Source organism: Mirounga angustirostris, unplaced genomic scaffold (genome assembly GCF_029215605.1).
Source record: "Mirounga angustirostris isolate CCGP_5_RB_7025 unplaced genomic scaffold, mMirAng1.0.hap1 SCAF_16, whole genome shotgun sequence".
Classification (NCBI taxonomy): Eukaryota; Metazoa; Chordata; class Mammalia; order Carnivora; family Phocidae; genus Mirounga; species Mirounga angustirostris.
The window spans coordinates 19,714,620-19,732,635 of NW_026991724.1; positions in this window are offsets into that span (position 1 = coordinate 19,714,620).

An 18,016-nucleotide genomic window follows, 5' to 3' on the forward strand; every position below is an offset into this window, starting at 1 on the left:
GGTTCCTCTGTTCAGGAATAAGGTTGACTTATTGTTGACTAGCCACTCACAGGTGAATAGTGGACTGCTAACCAGTTCATCAGCAATTTTAACAGAGTGCACTAATTTTAGGGACAGTTCGGCATGGGGGCTGGAGGTGGATGACCCCATCAGTGATCGGGAGCATTGGGACAGACTTCCTAGGAGGAGTCATTTGAGCTGGGCCTAGGGTGCCAGAAATTTGATGTGAGCAGAAGGTAGGTATGGAGGGAAAGGCTCACAGGCAGAGGGAATGGCAGTAAAAAGGCCTGGGGATGGGAGCCCAGGGCCAGGTCATGGGAAGAGTGAGGGACACACTTTGACCACATGGGTGTAGGTTCATGATTACCAAAACTGGAAAGGAGGTATGGAACCAAGTCAAGGGAACTTGTGGGAGTTTGGCAGGGTTGGAGGCACAGCAGAGGCTCCTTGAGCAGGGAGAGAAATGGTGTAGTCAGAGCTGCACTCCGGGGAGCTCAGTCTGAGTTCTGTGTGTGGAAGGGATGGAGGGCTGGGGCATTCTAGGCCACCATCCAGCCCAGGGAACATTTATCAGCATAAAGGTAACAGGGAATCATAAGCACTTGGGTGCATAGAAACATGTAAAAAAAAAAAACCTCAGGGATTTACACTTAGTAGTAAAAATACTTGTCCTTTCTACACCTTCTCTGGAATTCTTGCCCTGTCTCCAAACTTGTCAGATTAACTGGTCAGATTGTGAGAAGAATCCAGTCATGTCATCTTTGGGTCTGATATCCTGCAGTGGCTCTTGCCTTTAGAACAAAAGCCAAGTTTTAGTGTGGGATGTGGGGTCCCTCCCAGCCTGGCCTCGCCTCCCACAGCTCAGGGCTCCCACCAAACCATGCTGGCTGTTCCACAACAGCTGATGTCCCCTTCACCCCCATCTCTACTTACTCTGTCAAGGGCTTTCTGTTCTCAATTCTCTGTGTGTCCAACCCATAGCTCCCTCATTCTTCTGTGCAACTGGCCCTGCATTGCATGTGCCCAGCAGCCCCACAGTTCTTGAGTTAGGAAGCTGATCACTCATTGTGAACTTGCCTGAGATCAGCACAATGACCATGTGAGCAGAGGACAGCTTTACCTCCAGCCCCAGAAGTGGTGACTTCCCCAGCTGGAGTCACACCTTCGCCCAGGCCATGAAAAGAGTATCCCAGACCTCTGGCTTCTCTCGGGACCACTATGCAAGCAGGCAGGGTCTGGGTTGGGCTCTGAGGCTTTTCAGTTGAGTCTCTAGGAACAAAGAGTCTAAAAGAAACTTCCTTTGAAGAAATGAGATAATAGACAATTCTTGGCCCGTTCTAGTTGAGAAGGTGACCGTTGGTCAGATCTTCCAGGGGAAGGGTTTCATAAACATAAAGGATCTGGGTACTTGGCTGACATGATTATGGAGGGAGAGGAAGCCAGCCAAGAGAGGTGAGTGCATCCAATGCAGTACTCATCAGGCTCCAACCTCAGTTCCAGATCCTTCACTAAAAAGTCTTGGTAAACAGAGATGGAACAGCCCAGCCAGCTGTCATCTTAGAAACACAGCCTCACACCAGTCTTGGTTTATTTGCATTTTTATACCGTTTGTAACATACACCTGCCGTGTGCCGGCTGCTTCCTAGGTGCTGTGCCTTCACCACCTCCTTGCGACCACACAATGCCCCAGCGAGTCCTGAATCTACCCTGGACACAAGGTCCTGCTTGAGGACTTGAAATCTGATTCCATTGCCATCCCATAGAGCAGAGGGATGGTGTCCATTAAGTGCTCACGATGCCCAGGAAGGGAGTGGAGGTTCAGATAGCAGACAGGCAAAAATTAAGAGTCAAATGCCCACTACGCCTACAAAGGTTGAACCCTTCTACAAGATCCTTCTATGGCCAGATCGGAGCCTGGTCTGGATCCTGTCCATATAAATATGCCTCCTTCTTCTGCCCCAATCCCTACCACTGCCTTGCAACCACTTTGAAAGGATGATGTCTTTTTGCCCATTTAGGGAGCAAGTAACTTGCCCCAAATTCCAGGGTTAGTAAATGCCAGAGCTAGCATTCAACCTTGAATCTGTTTGATCAGAGTTCAGGTCCAGCCACCATGATAAGAGGGTTGCCTTTAGAGGCTGGGGGACCAACGTTTCCTTCCTCGTCCTGTCCTCAAGTTATATGACCTTGCATGAGCTCCTTAACCCCTCCCAGCCTCAGTCCTCAAATTCCAAAGACAGATGGATCCCAGAGCCCTGCTCACAGCACTGTGGGCAGTTTGGCGGGGACTAAGTCATCGCCCATGTACAGCACACAGTAGGACCTCAAGGAAGTTGACCCACTGTTGAGACTGTTTTCCTTTTAACAAGACCTTTCAAACCCTCACCCTTGGGCCTTGCTTAGAGTCTGGGGTATAGGAGGAGCAGGAACATTTCCTCTTTTCCTAAGAAGATGCCTGTGACAGTGATTTGTCTTGATCCCTCATGAGCAGAGGTGCCAGCGACACTGGCGACTCATTACCCCCCATGCGTTGCTGCCCAGTCAGCTGCTGGTGACTTCCAGGCCTCCCAGCTGGTTCAGGGCAGGTAGGCAACCAGGGAGGCATTGTCTGTGCAGTCTCCTAGGCTCTGCTTCCCAAAAGCTCCCTAGCGTGGGAAGGCTCACAGGGACCTCTGCCTAACTTCCCATTGGACTAGATATTAGTGTTTCTCTGGTCCCAACATGGCATTGGCCCATTGATTTATTAAGCAAATTCTTCTTGAGTGTTTGCTCTGCTGCAGACCCTGAGTGGAGTGTTAGGAATACTGATAGGGGGATGATGTGGTGCCTGTCCTCGGGGAACCCATGGGATGGTGGGGAAAGCAGGCAGGGAGAATAAGTTCTATGAGAAAGATGAACGTGGTTCCAGTGGGCACAGAAGAGGAGCCGTCTGATTGCCTGGAGTGTTTAGAGAAGTCACCCAGGGGAGAGATGCTGAGGCTGGATCTTAAAGAGTGAGGACAATAAAGGAGAAGAAGGGGGAGCAGGCACTCGAGGCAGAGGAACAGCATTTACGAAAGGTTGGAGGCAAGGGAAACACATTTTACCATGAGAACCCATGCCCAGAGATGTACAGCCACTTTCCCACACGAGTGAATGTCATCGTTTGGCCGGAACCAGGACTCCTGAGCCTTGGCTCGAAGCTGCATTGAGCACAGGGTGGACGTCTATGCCAGTGAATACTCACTGAGAGAGTCATGTTCTCTGCCCAGTGGCGCCTCCTCTGGCAGGACAGGCTGAGGTTTCCTGCTGTTGTTGAGAGGCCCCCAAGCACAGGCTCCCAGCCCAGTGGGGTTGGGGGCCATCCCAGAGATGCCAGGGTGAGGCATTGTGCGCTCAGCTGTGCCCTGGTACTGAAAGCCATGTGATGGGGTCATAGGGGTTCATGCGGCCGCCTCCCTCCCTCACAACCTTGCTGTGCACGGTGACATCAAACTGTGAAATGGATTCATCACTAAGGTGTGGTTAAAGATGTGCTCATCTCAGAAACCTGGCTCTGGGGAGAGAAAGCCCAGACCAGATCCAGATTAGTGCTTCTGTCTATTTGTCTACCTCCAGCTCCTGGGGTTCTAATACTCTGGGCAATTAAACAACAGAGTAGAGTGTCTGAGAGTAGGCACACATCTGATGGTGGACCTGAAATTTCATGCCTTATCGGGTACCACTCTGGGCACAAGAGGAAATGGATGGCTGAGGATGCTGTCCATCTGAGGGCACCTGGTGTAGCTCTAGCAGATTGGGCTCTGCAGCCTCCTGATAAGTGCAGGCGTGCCTTGACATAATCCAGGGATGAGTTCTTGAAAAACCTGGTACAACTTAGACTTTGCGGGTCCATGGTAGCCTCTGTGGTGTCCCACCCAGGTCTAAGGGCCTGGCCCTGTCACCCAACTCAGGACAGCTCTGAAGGATCCTCCTATCTTTGGAATTCCTTGTGGAATCAGCTGAGTCTCCCACGGAGACCCCTGAAAGGAGGGTGTGGGGACAGGGTGCTGCCCCTTACTCCCTGATTGCTGGTTTCTGGAAGGAGCAGGAGCTCTGGTCACTGACATCTAAAAGCAAACTGCCATGACACTTTCCTCTTTGGGCAACCTTTATGCTGGCCTTGACCATCTCTTTGTAATTCCCTTTTTGGAAAGGTCCTCTGCCGCTTCCCATTGTCTTCTCCCTTGCTTGAGCATGGCAGTCTTACTCCTCCTCTCCCTCCACCTCTAACTTAAGATGGTGTGTGTGTCCCCCCCACCCGACTGCCCCTCGGAGCTAATCAGGGGTGCTCCGGAAACTGGGTTCTTATTGTGCTGTTTTTGAACTTGACTTTTTTCTGCAAGCTTCCTCATCTTTTTTTTTTTTTAAAGATTTTATTTATTTATTTGAGAGAGAGAATGAGAGAGAGAGCACATGAGAGGGGGGAGGGTGAGAGGGAAAAGCAGACTCCCTGCCGAGCAGGGAGCCTGATGCGGGACTCGATCCAGGGACTCCAGGATCATGACCTGAGCCGAAGGCAGTCGCTTAACCAACTGAGCCACCCAGGCGCCCAAGCTTCCTCATCTTTGAAATGAGTAACAGGAAAAAGTGAATGTTCCATTTGACCCAAACACATTTATTCTTTTATTAAAAAGTCAATTCATTTTTATCGATCACCTACTACATTCCAGGCACTTTACCATTTCACTTGTGGCTTTTAAAGGAATTGGAAGTGGTTTACACCTGCCTATTTATCTGACTGTTTTATTTGTTCATGTCAACCCCAAATGTACTCGGATGCCATCCCCCTGTTTTGCTGGGTTAGACCATGGGATTTGCAGCTGGAAAACCTTGGCTCCAGTTCCATTTGTGCCATTTGCTACCTGGGTAACTTTGGGAAAGATGCTTCAGCTGTCTTTATTTTATTCTTCAGATGCCACGCACATATAATAATAATTAGGTATCCCCTAGGAAATGAGTAAAATAATGAAATAAGGCTGTGAAATTGCCTAACAAAATGCTGGACACCAGGTAGATACTCGGTAAATGTTAAGAAACACTATTTTTAGTCAATGTGATCCAGTTTTCTGTGACCCCAGACCCAGGGCAACCAATGAGCCAGCTTCCAGGTGCTGTGGCTCCTGAGGGACTATTTAGATCCTTGAGGTCACAGAGCTAAATGGAAGGTGTCTCCACTGGCAGAGAGTCTGGGAAACACAGCTCGTGGTGAAAAGTTTTGCTGCAGAGATGATCCCACCAACTGGGACAAAAATCCCTTGACTTTTTCTAAGTGGAGGTGATGAACACCATTCTCCTCCTTATCCATGGGCATTAGCTCCATTTGCCACTGTAACAACTTAGCACAATCTCGGGGGCTTAAAACAACGCAGGTTTGTTATCTGATAGTTCCGTAGGTTAAAAGTCTGACATGGACCTCACGGGGCTAACATCATGGTGTTGGCAGAGCTGCGTTCCTTCTGGAGTCTCTTTTGATGTGTAAGGTGACACACTCCCAGATTTCAAGGATAAGGATGTGGACCTCTTTGGGAGACCATTATTCTTCTTACAACAACAAGGGAGGAGACAGGCTCAGAGAGGGCAAAGATTTGACCCAGACCACACAGCAGCTGGTGGAAGTGTCAGAACTTGATGTTCAACCCTGATCTGGGGTAGGAGGTGGTGGAGGCAGGACGGAAGGAATCAGAGAGGAAGATAATGCTGAACAGTCCTGCACACTCATTTCCAGAATAGAAGGTTGCAGAGTTCGCTTCATAGGTAGAGACAAAGGAGGGAGTAGGGAAGAAGCCAAAATGATAAACTCAAAGGAAAATAAACCCACATTACTTTCAGCTGTTCTGTTGATGAGTAGAAGCTCAGTTTCCTCGGTTTTACAATCTGTGGACATAATCAATTATCTGATAACTCAGATTGAGCCGCAGGATCCCGCTGGGACTCACCTGCAGGCCTCAGAGCCCAGGGGGGAGACGCTGCAGTGATACCACTATGGAATGTCAAACCAGTTGGCATTGCCGGCTCCACGTACCCCCGAGCCCGCCCGCTCTGCTCAAACGCAGTCAGCTGGTGGCCAGACAGACAGTGGCTGCTGTGTTTTGAGTTCTGGCTTTCTGCTCCAGAGCCCCACCTTCTACACCCCACATTTTGTCTTCTCCTCAACTGCAGAGACGCCATGAGCCTTTGTCCTCGGGTCTCTACATGTCACGGGGTTGAGATGCCCACCCAAACGTGGCAGGTGTGATTCAACTCCCAGCTCTTCCTTGGCAGGATTCCTACCCTCCCTGAGCTGTCTTGGTGTCCTCTTTCATAAAATGGCATTGATGGAAACTACCTCATATGGTTCACATGAAAATGAATACCAGGAGATTCAATTAGGTAAGGAAGCGCTGGGCTCGGCACACGGTAGGCTGCCGTGAATGCGGGTTCTCCGGGAGGATCGGGGCAGCTAGGGCTAGAAGGGCGAGGGGGAAGACTGGAGGAAGCTGAGGCTCGTGCCACGTCCTGAGCACAGGTGTGCACAAGGAAGCCACACTGCTTTATATGGCAGTCTCTGTCCGTCTACGATGCTCTGTGGATCCCCAGGGCAGCAAAGGTGTTCCAGGGCCTCTCAGAGAAAACAGCAGGGCGGGGGCAGGATGGTGGCATGAACTCGACAGCACAACACACTCGCTTCTCCTCAATGTGCAGTAGTTTCCGCCCCCCCCCCCCCCCCACTGCCACAAAGAAAGCGTGGCTGAGCCCCTTTCAAAGACTTCTGACCTCAGAGGCTTTTTCCTACACCACGCTGGTATTCGGAGGCTCTCTGGGCACAGGTTGGGGACTGGACCAGTTGTGCCACTTGTCACATCATCCTCGCCGGACCATAGGAGCCTTTTCATCAAAGGCTTAGGCAACGCACCTTAGAACATACTGAACAATGCCGAACTATACAAAAACCCATTCTCCGGGCCCCTGGAGTTTCCCTTTCTGTAAGCAGATTAAAATAGCACATGCTGCCCCAAACTCGAATGTCTTATGTGTCAGGCTGATTGGCTAGCTCCCTCTTGTCCGCCATTAGTGTGGGCCATGCCCATGACCTCAGGCAGCTCCCGGGCCTCCTTGTCCTGGCCTTCTCTGTGTCTAGGCTTTGGGGTTCCTCTCCCCACAACTGGTCACAGAGGGGGCTCAGATGTTCGAGCTCTTCAATTCCAAGCTGACCTGGGGGGTAAAATCTCCTTCAGCCCCCCGCTCCCAAGAAGAGGGAGGAGAGAAACAAAGGCACCCTGGGTTGCTTGCCCCATCAGCACAGTCTCCCCATTTACTGCTGAAGGCTCAGGGCCAGTGCAGCAAGTCTGTCTGTGCCCACGGCTGCCCCTGCACCCACATACCCCTGCACCCCTGCCATCCCTCTGCCAGGCTTGGCTTCTCTCCCCAGTCTTAAATATTGCACCCCTGCCATATCACCCTCGCAGACAAAGATCAAACACTGCCTTTATCCTGCAGCCTCCCCTCCTGCTTCTGCTGACCTCCCCTATCGTGTGGTTCACTCCCTTTGGTCCTGAGCACCGTGAGTGATGTTTTCCTCCTACCAGGTGGCACACTTTTTCTAAGGAGGTGTCTTTGGAGGACCAACCAGGCCCAGGAATTTACATCAGTATTTTGTCCTCTAACTACTCTGGAGGAGGGGAAGATCACTGTCCTCATTTTATTACTGAAGAGCCCGGGGTTGGAGACTCTGAGGGATGTGCCCAATAGAGTGATATTTCAGAGATGTCATGGCCTGAGTTGGACCCTTGATCTAACTGCAAGCTCCCTGTCATCAGTTCTTCTTTTATAAAATATAGAACTTGGCCAAAAATCCCATCACTGGGTTTCTAAATCCTATTCCTTTGCAGTAAGGAACATTCAACTTCATCTCCCATTTAAATGTCATTTCTCCCATTTCAATGAGAGTCTCACTGAAATTGCTGTAGATGCAGGAGTTACATAACAACACCCCATGTGGACTGAGAGATCTTTGTGAGGTTATCCTTTTAATATTGGGGTTTGTTATGCTAATTAATATCTGTGCAACCAACCTGCTCGGCTCCGATTTTTCTGACTGGAGGAAATTTCCAATCCGAAGGCTTCGCGGCCATAGAGAAGTGTGGCATGCCCATGTCTGTTGGAAGGAGGATACACACCAGCGGCACTAAAACCAGGGTTTGCAAAGCCATCTTCAGCTCACCAGGGATGTTCTGAGACGTATTGGACAGGAGACCAGTCCTCAGGCCACACTCCACGCTGGTCCAGGGGGACTGGAACAGACCCTGAGCTCTCCATCAGACCTGGTGCAGCAGAACCTCGTCTGTGTTCACACACAACTCTGCAGGCTTTGAAGGCAGCTGGAGTTGGGAGTCACCTCCAGCTGGGGAGGACCCAGGTGAGGTCACCTTACCTACGAGGGCATGGAAACATGTGGGGAGGCTCAGCCTGGGGTCCCCAGTGGGCCCAGGAGAGCCAGGGCAAATTAAGTGAGGGGGTGCTCCCGAGATGACGGGGATTCTAGAGTGGGGGGCGACTTCTTAGCTCCTGAGGCACTTTTGAAATTCTGAAATTCTAGGACTGGGACAGCATTGCCCCAGTCTCCATCCACTATGGAAAAGAGACTTAAAAAGAGTCAGGGCAACTTTGCAAATACGTTTAAGCATCTGCTATTCACCAGGCTCTGCAAATTCATGATGTCAGGTGACAAATTGCTCCGAATGATGCTGAATCTTACTATATATAAGTCTGGCAGAGAGAAACCACTAAGTGTTCACAGAGACAGGGAAGGGAAGGGACAAAAATCCCTTCCAGATTTCAGAACACCAGTCAGACGCTTGTCCCTCCCACTGCTCTGGGGCTTTTGGTTATCTCATTAATCAGTGGCCTCCCCATCCTGCTCTGTCCTCCCTGGTCCTCCTATGGACCATGTTCCTCATCTCAGATTCACTTTCAAAGGAAGTTCTGGGTTTCAATCCCTGTTCTCTTGCTCACAAACTGTGTGTCCTAGAACCAAGTACTTAACTTCTCTGAATTCCTTTATTTTTACATGAAAAGCTATTTTTTTTTTTTTAGTTGTCATACAAAGAAAATTTTATTTGTAGCAAATAAGGAGGTCATGGGGAATGGCTTTCCAAACCATGACTCTGGGTGGGGAGGGATGGGTTCCTTTTGTTTAGGGTTAGGATGAATATTTACATAGGGAAGGCTTGTCATCCTGTGCAGAGGTGGGCATGAGGTCACACATGTGCCTTAAGGAAACATGCCTATACATACATTGTATGTTATGTAAATGAGGCTGAGGCTCCTCCTTGGGGGGAGATTTTAGTATTATAATGAGGTAAAGGTAATTGTAGGTCATTCCTGAGGTCATTCCATGATCCATGTGTGCAGAAGTGAGTCAGGTTTAGCTCAAAGGTCTGGGTGGTCTGGGCGGGCAGGAGACTTTGTCAGAGCAGTTCCCATCATCCTGGGGTGGTTTCACGTTTCATTTGCCCAAGTAGAGCTACCTTACGACCCAGCAATCGCACTACTGGGTATTTACCCCAAAGATACAAATGTAGTGATCCGAAGGGATATGTGTACCCCAATGTTTATAGCAGCAATGTCCACAATAGCCAAACTATGGAAAGAGCCAAGATGTCCATCAACAGATGAATGGATAAAGAAGATGTGGTACACACACACACACACACACACACAGGAATATTATGCACCCATCAAAACCCCCCCCCCGAAATCTTGCCATTTGCAATGATGTGGATGGAACTGGAGGGTATTATGCTGAGTGAAATAAGTCAATCAGAGAAAGACATGTATCATATGATCTCACTGATAGGAGGAATTCTTAATCTCAGGAAAAAAACTGAGGGTTGCTGGAGTGGTGGGGGGTGGGAGGGATGGGGTGGCTGGGTGATAGACATTGGGGAGGGTATGTGCTATTTGAGTGCTGTGAATTGTGTAAGACTGTTTAATCACAGGCCTGTACCTCTGAAACAAATAATACATTATATGTTAAAAAAAAAAAAAAAGAGGATAGTAGGAAGGGAAAAATGAAGGGGGGGGAATCGGAGGGGGAGACGAACCATGAGAGACTCTGGACTCTGAAAAACAAACTGAGGGTTCTAGAGGGGAGGGGGGTGGGAGGATGGGTTAACCTGGTGATGGGTATTAAAGAGGGCACGTTCTGCATGGAGCACTGGGTGTTATATGCAAACAATGAATCATGGAACACTACATCAAAAACTAATGATGTAATGTATGGTGATTAACATAATAAAATTTAAAAAATGTAAAATAAAATTAAAAAAAAAAAAAGAAAGCAGGGAAGAAGAGCTTAGGGGAGCATATAAGGCAAAGGTTAGCAGTACAAGCAGGTGGGCAGTCAGGACCAGGTCTTGGGACCTAGCTGGTAACAAATCCCTCCTCTGGTTTTATTCTCCTCCTCCTTGAGGGTTGTGGGGTGAAGGTCTGTCTTCTGTAGCTACTGCCTGCTGGTTAGGGGCATGTGGACAGAGTCATAGGGACTGATAGAGGAGCAGGATTCTCCCTCAGCTAGTTTTAGCTATGTCTGTGGATCACTGGGTTTAACCCCTGTTCATATCCTTGTGTTACTACCATTTATAACTTTATGGCCTCCATGCGTTTGGATACAAATTATACCAAACGGTTAAGCATGTGAGGTCCAATCAGTAATAAGAGCAGTCTTTAGTTTGTTTCCCTTTGCTATGATCCCACTGATATTTACTAGGAAATTTAGTTTCCAAGGATGCTCTAGTATGTGTATAGCTTTTTGCATCTCTAGGATAATCGTGACTGGGACTAACATCAAGAAGGTGTTTATTTTAAAATCAGACCAAGGTAGAGGGGACTGGAACATGATCTAGTTTGCCATGTGCTAACAATAAGCTGTGGTATTTATTCCTGGACAGTCACGGAGCAATGATTTTTAAATTTGAGAACTCTTATTTAATGAGACTCTACTTACCTTATGTCTCTGCAACAGAAGTTTCCAGTCACTGAGTGGCACACAGGAATATCGTTATCTGGTACTGGTAGCATCCCCCCCTGGGCCTCTGGTGCAGATGCCTTTTTCCTCTATTCTGGTGGATCCAAGGCGTGACTCTCTCCATAGATTTGGGTGAATTCCTCTTCTCCAGGTTCCCCAAATATCCTGAGGTTCCTGCACCTGTTCCCGATGCTTGTCTCCGTTGACCCACAGAGCTGCTGTCTCCTCTGTCCCTGTGTGAAGTACTTTTACAATGACCTCCAGGTCACAGGGCTTCCATAAGGGTCAGGTTTTTTTTTACTCTTTACTAATGACACTGTCATGCAAGCATCCTGTGGTCATCTTCTGAGCTCCTCTGCATGGAAGATGCCAGCTCTGGGGTTCTGGCACAAACAGGTAGACGGTGTATCTGAAAGCCAAGGAGCAAAGTTCCCAGAGAATGTTCTAGAACTTGGAGAAGAGGGATCCAGAGGACCAGAGTTGCACAATGGGCCAGTCACAGAGGCGTTCCCCTCTCTCCCCCACTCCCCTGGGTCAGGTGAATTCCTGGAGGGGTTGGCAATGTGTTTTCAAAAAGGCGAGACAGGACATATTTTAGGCTTTGAGGGCCACGCAGTCCCAGCCTCATTACTCACCTCTCAACTGCATTGTTAACCCAGCCGCAGATGATACATACATAAAGTGGCTGTTCCAATAAAACTTTATTTACATCAATATGTGGGGAGCGGTGTGGACTCAGCCCTCAGGCTATCATTTGCTAACCCCTGAATTAATGCACGTAAAGCACTCAGTAGAGGGTCTGGCACAGGGGAAGCCACGAGTAAGTAGTGGTTTATCAGTTGTTAGTATCGTTATTGTTACTTTTTACTACTGGTCATATTTGGGCCGAACAGAGCATGGTGTCTAGGTCCCAGCAGGAAATGTGTATATGAGGGTAGTAGAAATCAGCAGACCCTGGTGGATGATACAGACACTATCCCACAACCCTCGCGTGACACCATAGTGCACCCTGATTGCTCTACGATTACTGGGCGAGATAGTGTTGGCCAGGGTAAACCTGTGTGTGTGCGCACGTGTGTGCACGTGTGTGCGTGTATGTGATGGGGAGGGCACGAGAGGAGCACGTTCATATTCTTTGGCGGACGGATCTGTGTAATGGAACTCACTCTCACCGTTTGTCACCTACATTTTTTACCTGTAACTGGCAGGGAAAACCCATCACCATTTAGAAGGACCCTAATTAGAAGCACTGCCCTAAGGCAATTACTGTCTCTTTGGTTTGAGCATCACTGGCATCCTTCCTGTGACCTCTCAAAGAGCCCAGTGGGGGAATGGGGGAGAGAGGGGAACGCCTCTGTGACTGGCCCATTGTGCAACTCTGGTCCTCTGGATCCCTCTTCTCCAAGTTCTAGAACATTCTCTGGGAACTTTGCTCCTTGGCTTTCAGATACACCGTCTACCTGTTTGTGCCAGAACCCCAGAGCTGGCATCTTCCATGCAGAGGAGCTCAGAAGATGACCACAGGATGCTTGCATGACAGTGTCATTAGTGAAGAGTAAAGTAAAGCGTAAAGAGTAAAGATGCTGCTGCCTCACTCCAGTGAGGGGCCTTCCCTGGGGGCCACGTGCAGGTTCGAAACAGAAGGCCTGGAAGAGGAAAGATAGAGACCTTGCCTGACGGCCACAGATGCTGATCTGTATAGATAAAGCCTCGGGAAGGAACATTATCACCCAGCAGTGATGCTGGAAAATTGCCCAGATATCAATTCCTAGATGAGTAAGCACTTTCTGTGAGAGTGATTGAGCCGGCTTCTTGAAGATTCTAAAGCACTCAGCTTCTTTTCAACAGGGTCTGAACTTCTTCACTTTGCAGCTACAGAGGCTGAGGGCCATGGCACCCGTGCCTGGCTTCCGTCCCAGGCCCAGACCCAGGAGCCCCCCACCTAGTCCTGTGCTGTGATGGTGGCTTCTCCCTGCGCCCCAGGCCCTACATGTATATGCCTCTCAGCATGCTGGCTGACGGCTATCTGTGCTTTTACAACTGGACCTCCAGCCCTTAGAGAAGGTCTTGGCACATTGCTTGCTGAATCAGTGAACATCCATAAAGGCAAGTTCTCCTGGGCTCTGCGACCAGTGGAATGGCTGGGCCCACCGTCCTTGGAGAAGGCTAGATCACTGTGGCTTCTATGACTGGGGACTACAGAGTAGCCGAAGGGGAAGGGGCACAACACTGGAATAGAACTCACAAAAGCTGTTCAAGGAACAAGTCTCAGGCAGGGTCCTCCTAGAGGCAGATTTTGACTGCAAGTGGTTGATCTTGGGGGTAATCAGGGAAGCACCAGAAGTGAGACAGGGTGGGAAGGAAGGTAATTCAGTGTCTGTGAAGAGCAAGCAGGCTCTGAGCACACGGGCTCCACCCCCATGGGCTCTCTGCGAGACTTTGGACTTGTCCTCTCCAGGGCGAGGAGCTGAGGTATTGATCCATCAACTGGCCTGACCAGAGAAGAGGGTCACATACCTGCAGCATGAGGAAGCTCTGCTAGTGTGTCTGAAAAAGTGAGTGCTGACAGGGGATGCAAGTGGCACGGTCAGATAACTGCTACTCTCTTCCTCCTCCTTTTAATAAGTTAGGAAACTGAGGCTCAAAGCAGCTGAGCGACTTCCCGATAAGCAGCCATGCTGGGATAGATTTTTGCTGATAAGTGGCCAAGCTGGGATTCATGTGCAGGTCCGTGTGGCTGAGAGCAGGGCACACAGCCCTTCTGGGGTCCCACGACTTTCCCCAAGGACCGCATGGGGGTGGCAGGGTCCCCGCAGCAGGATCCTCTTGGCATTTTTCTGGGATATTACTGCACTGCTATATTCCATTAAAATATTCTCCTTTCTTCTGTTCAGAGCAGTTAACTTTGCCTCATTATTATTTCATTGGGCTGAGCTTTAGTGAAACATAGCCTTTAATTTGTTTATTTAACATTCCTGGTCTGTACTTGCTGATAGAGTATAACTGATTAATTAATTGTAGCCTGCCGTGGCTCATGCTGGATCATGACAATATTTCCGACCCTGATGGGAGCTTAGGCGGAGGCAGGTGGTGATGGACATAGGTCACGGGGCCCTGGCCTGAGTGCAAAGTGGGCTGAGGGGTAGGCTGGCTTCCCCCAACCCGCCCTGCCAAGTTCTAAGGCCACCCAGGGGCCGGGGCAAGGAGCAGGCCAGCAGCCTTAACTCCTGCTATCCGCAACCCAGAATCCATCATGTTTCTCAGTACAACCCTTTTGGTTGTATTTGGAGGACATGGTATTGACTTTGGACATCATTGTGTTTCTCCTAGATTTTTTAGGTCCAGAAATTCTAGAGGACTGGTTGCAAACATGGGACATGCCTGAAATGGTCCTAGTTCTAATGGGCTTGGCTGGCTCAGGGAGGAGATCCAGGGAGCCTCGTCTACTCATCCCAGCAGCCAGTCTTGCCAAGTCAAGTGCCCCATAGCTAGATCTCAGGTATTTTCCTCCTGTTTGAGATCAAGACTCTGCCTTCCTCCTGACTTGGTCTCAAAGGATGAGGGGCTTTCTCTCATTCTGTGGCCACACGGTGGCCCTAGACCAGGGGTCTTGGGATTTAGGTTTTGCCCATCAGGATGTCCATCATTGGCTTTTTCTTGTACCACCATGATAGTAACTGATTCCCATTCACTCTAAATTCACAGATTTTTTAACTTTTGCCTTCTGTCTTCTGCTTCTAAATCCACGAATTTTTAAAAAGTGCCTATTATATGCCAGACTGTATTCTAGGCTCTGGGACACAGATGTGGCACTGGCTTTCATCAGGCTTATTCTCTTTCACCTGGGTACCCTGCTTTGTTTGGACCCCCTCTGCAACCTTCCTTCCTATATTGCCTGGCCAATCCTGGGTGGACTTTTTTTCTCTCTCCTTTTGGTTTAAAATGCCTCCTAGGTGCTAGATAGGTTACCTCCTTCGATTCCCACCATAAGTCCAGAAGAGGGAATTGCTATTTGGCTGTGTGGGAGATGGAGGCTCCAGGAGGTGACATGACATCTGCAAAGCTAGGAGGTGTCATGGTTAGTGCTTGAACCCAGGAATTGCCTTCGAAGTCCCCAGCCTGGTCCACCCAGCTCGGCCACTCAGTTCCAGCCGTCTCACTCTGGTCTGCCCTGCTGCTTGCTGGTGACGTGCCTGTGGACCAGTGGGCTGTGCGGAGGTATTGCTCCCAGGCATGGGAAACATGGAAGCTCTTGTTAAACTGCATTTTGTGATCCTGTAATTACCTTTGCCCTGGGAAGGAGGATAATGCCAAATGAGACAGATTTTTCTGGGGCATAGGTTCCCCCCTTGGACCTGGCCCTAGCTGCTCAGCATGCCCTGCCTGTTAGGATACACCAGACTAGTTTGAGATGAATGCCCAGCCCTGCAGGGACTCTGGCTTCTTCCGGTGGCCTGGTTTGTCTATGGATACAGTGCCCATAACTCTATAAGAAATACTTGTTCAAGAAAGAATCAAAATGAACGAATAAGCGGTATTCAGAATTGGGTTTTGTCCCTTTTGCTACCTGGGCGGGGCGGGGCTTGGGCAAGTCACTTCACTTCCTTGAGTTTGAGATTTGTCAGCTATCAAATGGAATTTATAACGTATACAGGGTTATACACTATGGAGATTAAATGAAATAATGTAGAAATGTCTAGCTCAGTTTTTACTATAAAGTAGGTGCTTCCCCAAAGTCAGCTCCCGTCAACGAGGTTCAGACAAAGATGGACAGTCTTTCAGATTAGTTTCGTGCTCACCAGCTCACGGGCATCTTTTCCCCTTTATTTAACCCTCCTGGCAATGGAGAGATGCAGCTTCAAAGAGAGGTTCCCACCACCCCAGCAATTCCAGAAACATGTGCCTTGTTTATTCTCAGCCTTCTTATCCACAAAGTGGGGACACGGGTCTTTCATCTAGAGAGTTCCACAGGCAGCAGGGAAGTCTTCACCCACCTCTCTCAACTCTGGCAAAAATGAGTGAGGATTTGTTTCCAGTGCGCTGGGCAAGAGGAGGATAGCAATTAGGAGGGATTAATTGTAATTACCAGTTTATCAGGGAGATCGGACCTAGGAGTGTTTCTGTTCAGACAATGGTGTTTATTAGCAATGCTCAGCTAGGCAAAAAACCACCATCTGCTTCTTGGGTTTCTGTGTACAGAGCCTGGGGGAGGGGCGCCGCTCTCTCAGCCTCGGGAATGGACTTTGCTTTCTTGTTACCTTGTTTCATCTTGCGGAAACTTCAAGGACCAACTAATTTGTCTTCTGCTTTTGGGTGCAGAGTAGGGAGGCATTTCTTGCAAAGCATTCATGGACAGGGACTTGTGTGGGGACCCAGTAGTTCCTAAGAAAATGTTAAGGACTTTTTTCATTGAAGTATTGGAGAAAAGGTAGCTGATTTGTTTTGAGGCTGCTGTGCTAAGGTGAATTAGTAAAAGGAAAATACTTGTGGCCTAGAGTCAGTTGAGAGCATCTACTTGTCTTTTAAGCAGCAAAGATTTAGACATAGTCTGTGGTGGGAAAGATACTATGGCAGGAGCAGAGGTGGTGCTGGGGAACTAAAGAAACCCAAGGTCAAGTGAGAGAGACCCATCTTAGACATGACAGAAATAGCAGACATGGATGCCAGACGTGGAATGGCCGATGTGGACAAAGGAAGGACCAGAAGCCAAATGCGCTTCTTGGGTAGGGTGGTGGGAAGTTGCTTTCTGGAGGCAGCATGAATTCTATAGAAAGATATAAACCTCTAAGGGCATAAAGAGGTTGTTCTGGCATCAAAGGCTGTGGTTCAAAGACCTAAAGAGTAGTCTGGCCATGGGGCTGGTGGGTGGACAGGCTTGCTCAGGGAAAGGCTGGGCAGAAGGCCCCCGGTCCCCGTATCTGCTTTGTCACTTAGTACCTGGGCCACCTGGAGCTAGTTGCTCTCCCTCTTAAGGCCTTAGGGTCCTTCGCTGAAACCTACATCTATGTCTGGTTGAAGACATGAGTTTGAAAAGGATTAAGAAGAGATTGAGCCTGGTTCCACAAATGCAATTTCCCTCTCTCTCTTTTTCCTGATTTCCTGAAAATCAATCCCACAATGGCTAGTGGCCTCTGGATATAAAATAAGGCAAGCCCTGTGATCCAGCATTGTAAATGGCCAGTGTTGTCCCCGTCCTCCCCCCAGAGGACAGCCTGGGAGTCTGCATCCGCAGGTGACAGCAGGAGACTGTGGCTCGGCAGCCACATCCCCACCACCCCGCCAGGAACGTGAGCCAAATCAGGTTCGTCTTCCTGTAATCTTTAAACTGAGATCTGACATCCTGCCATGGGGTTAGGTACGAGCTGCCGCTGCTCCTATTGCAAACATTTTCTTCTAAATGAGGAGGCATCCTCTGAAAAAAACCTACTGTGGGAGGCAGAATAATGGTCCCCAAAGAGGTCCACGTCCTCATCCTCGGTCACTGTAAATATGGTGCCTTATGCGGCCAAGGGGAGTTAGAGTTGCAGATGGAACTGAGGTGGCTGGTCCACTGTCTGCAATGTAGGGAGATCATGCTGGGTTATCTAGGTGGGCCCGGTGTAATCACCAGGGTCCCTGGAAGTAGCAACCAGAACAGAGATAGCAGGGTATTAACAGGAGGAGAACCTGACCCAGTTTTGCTGGCTCTGAAGATGAAGGGAGCCAGGAGCTCAGGAATACATGTGGCTTCTAGAAGCTGGAAAAGGTGAGGAAACAGATTCTCCCCTGGAGCCTCCAGGAAGGAACACAGCCCCGCTGACATCTTGATGTTAGCCCGGCGAGACCCGTGTTAGACTTCTACTCTACAGAACTGTTAAGATGATAGATGTGCGTGGTTTGAAACTCGCAGATTTGTGACCATGTGTTGTAGCAGCGACGGAAGACTAAACCTACCCACCACCTCTCATTTTCCTCCCTGAAAACCAACAGGCCCTGTCACTCATGTGTTCA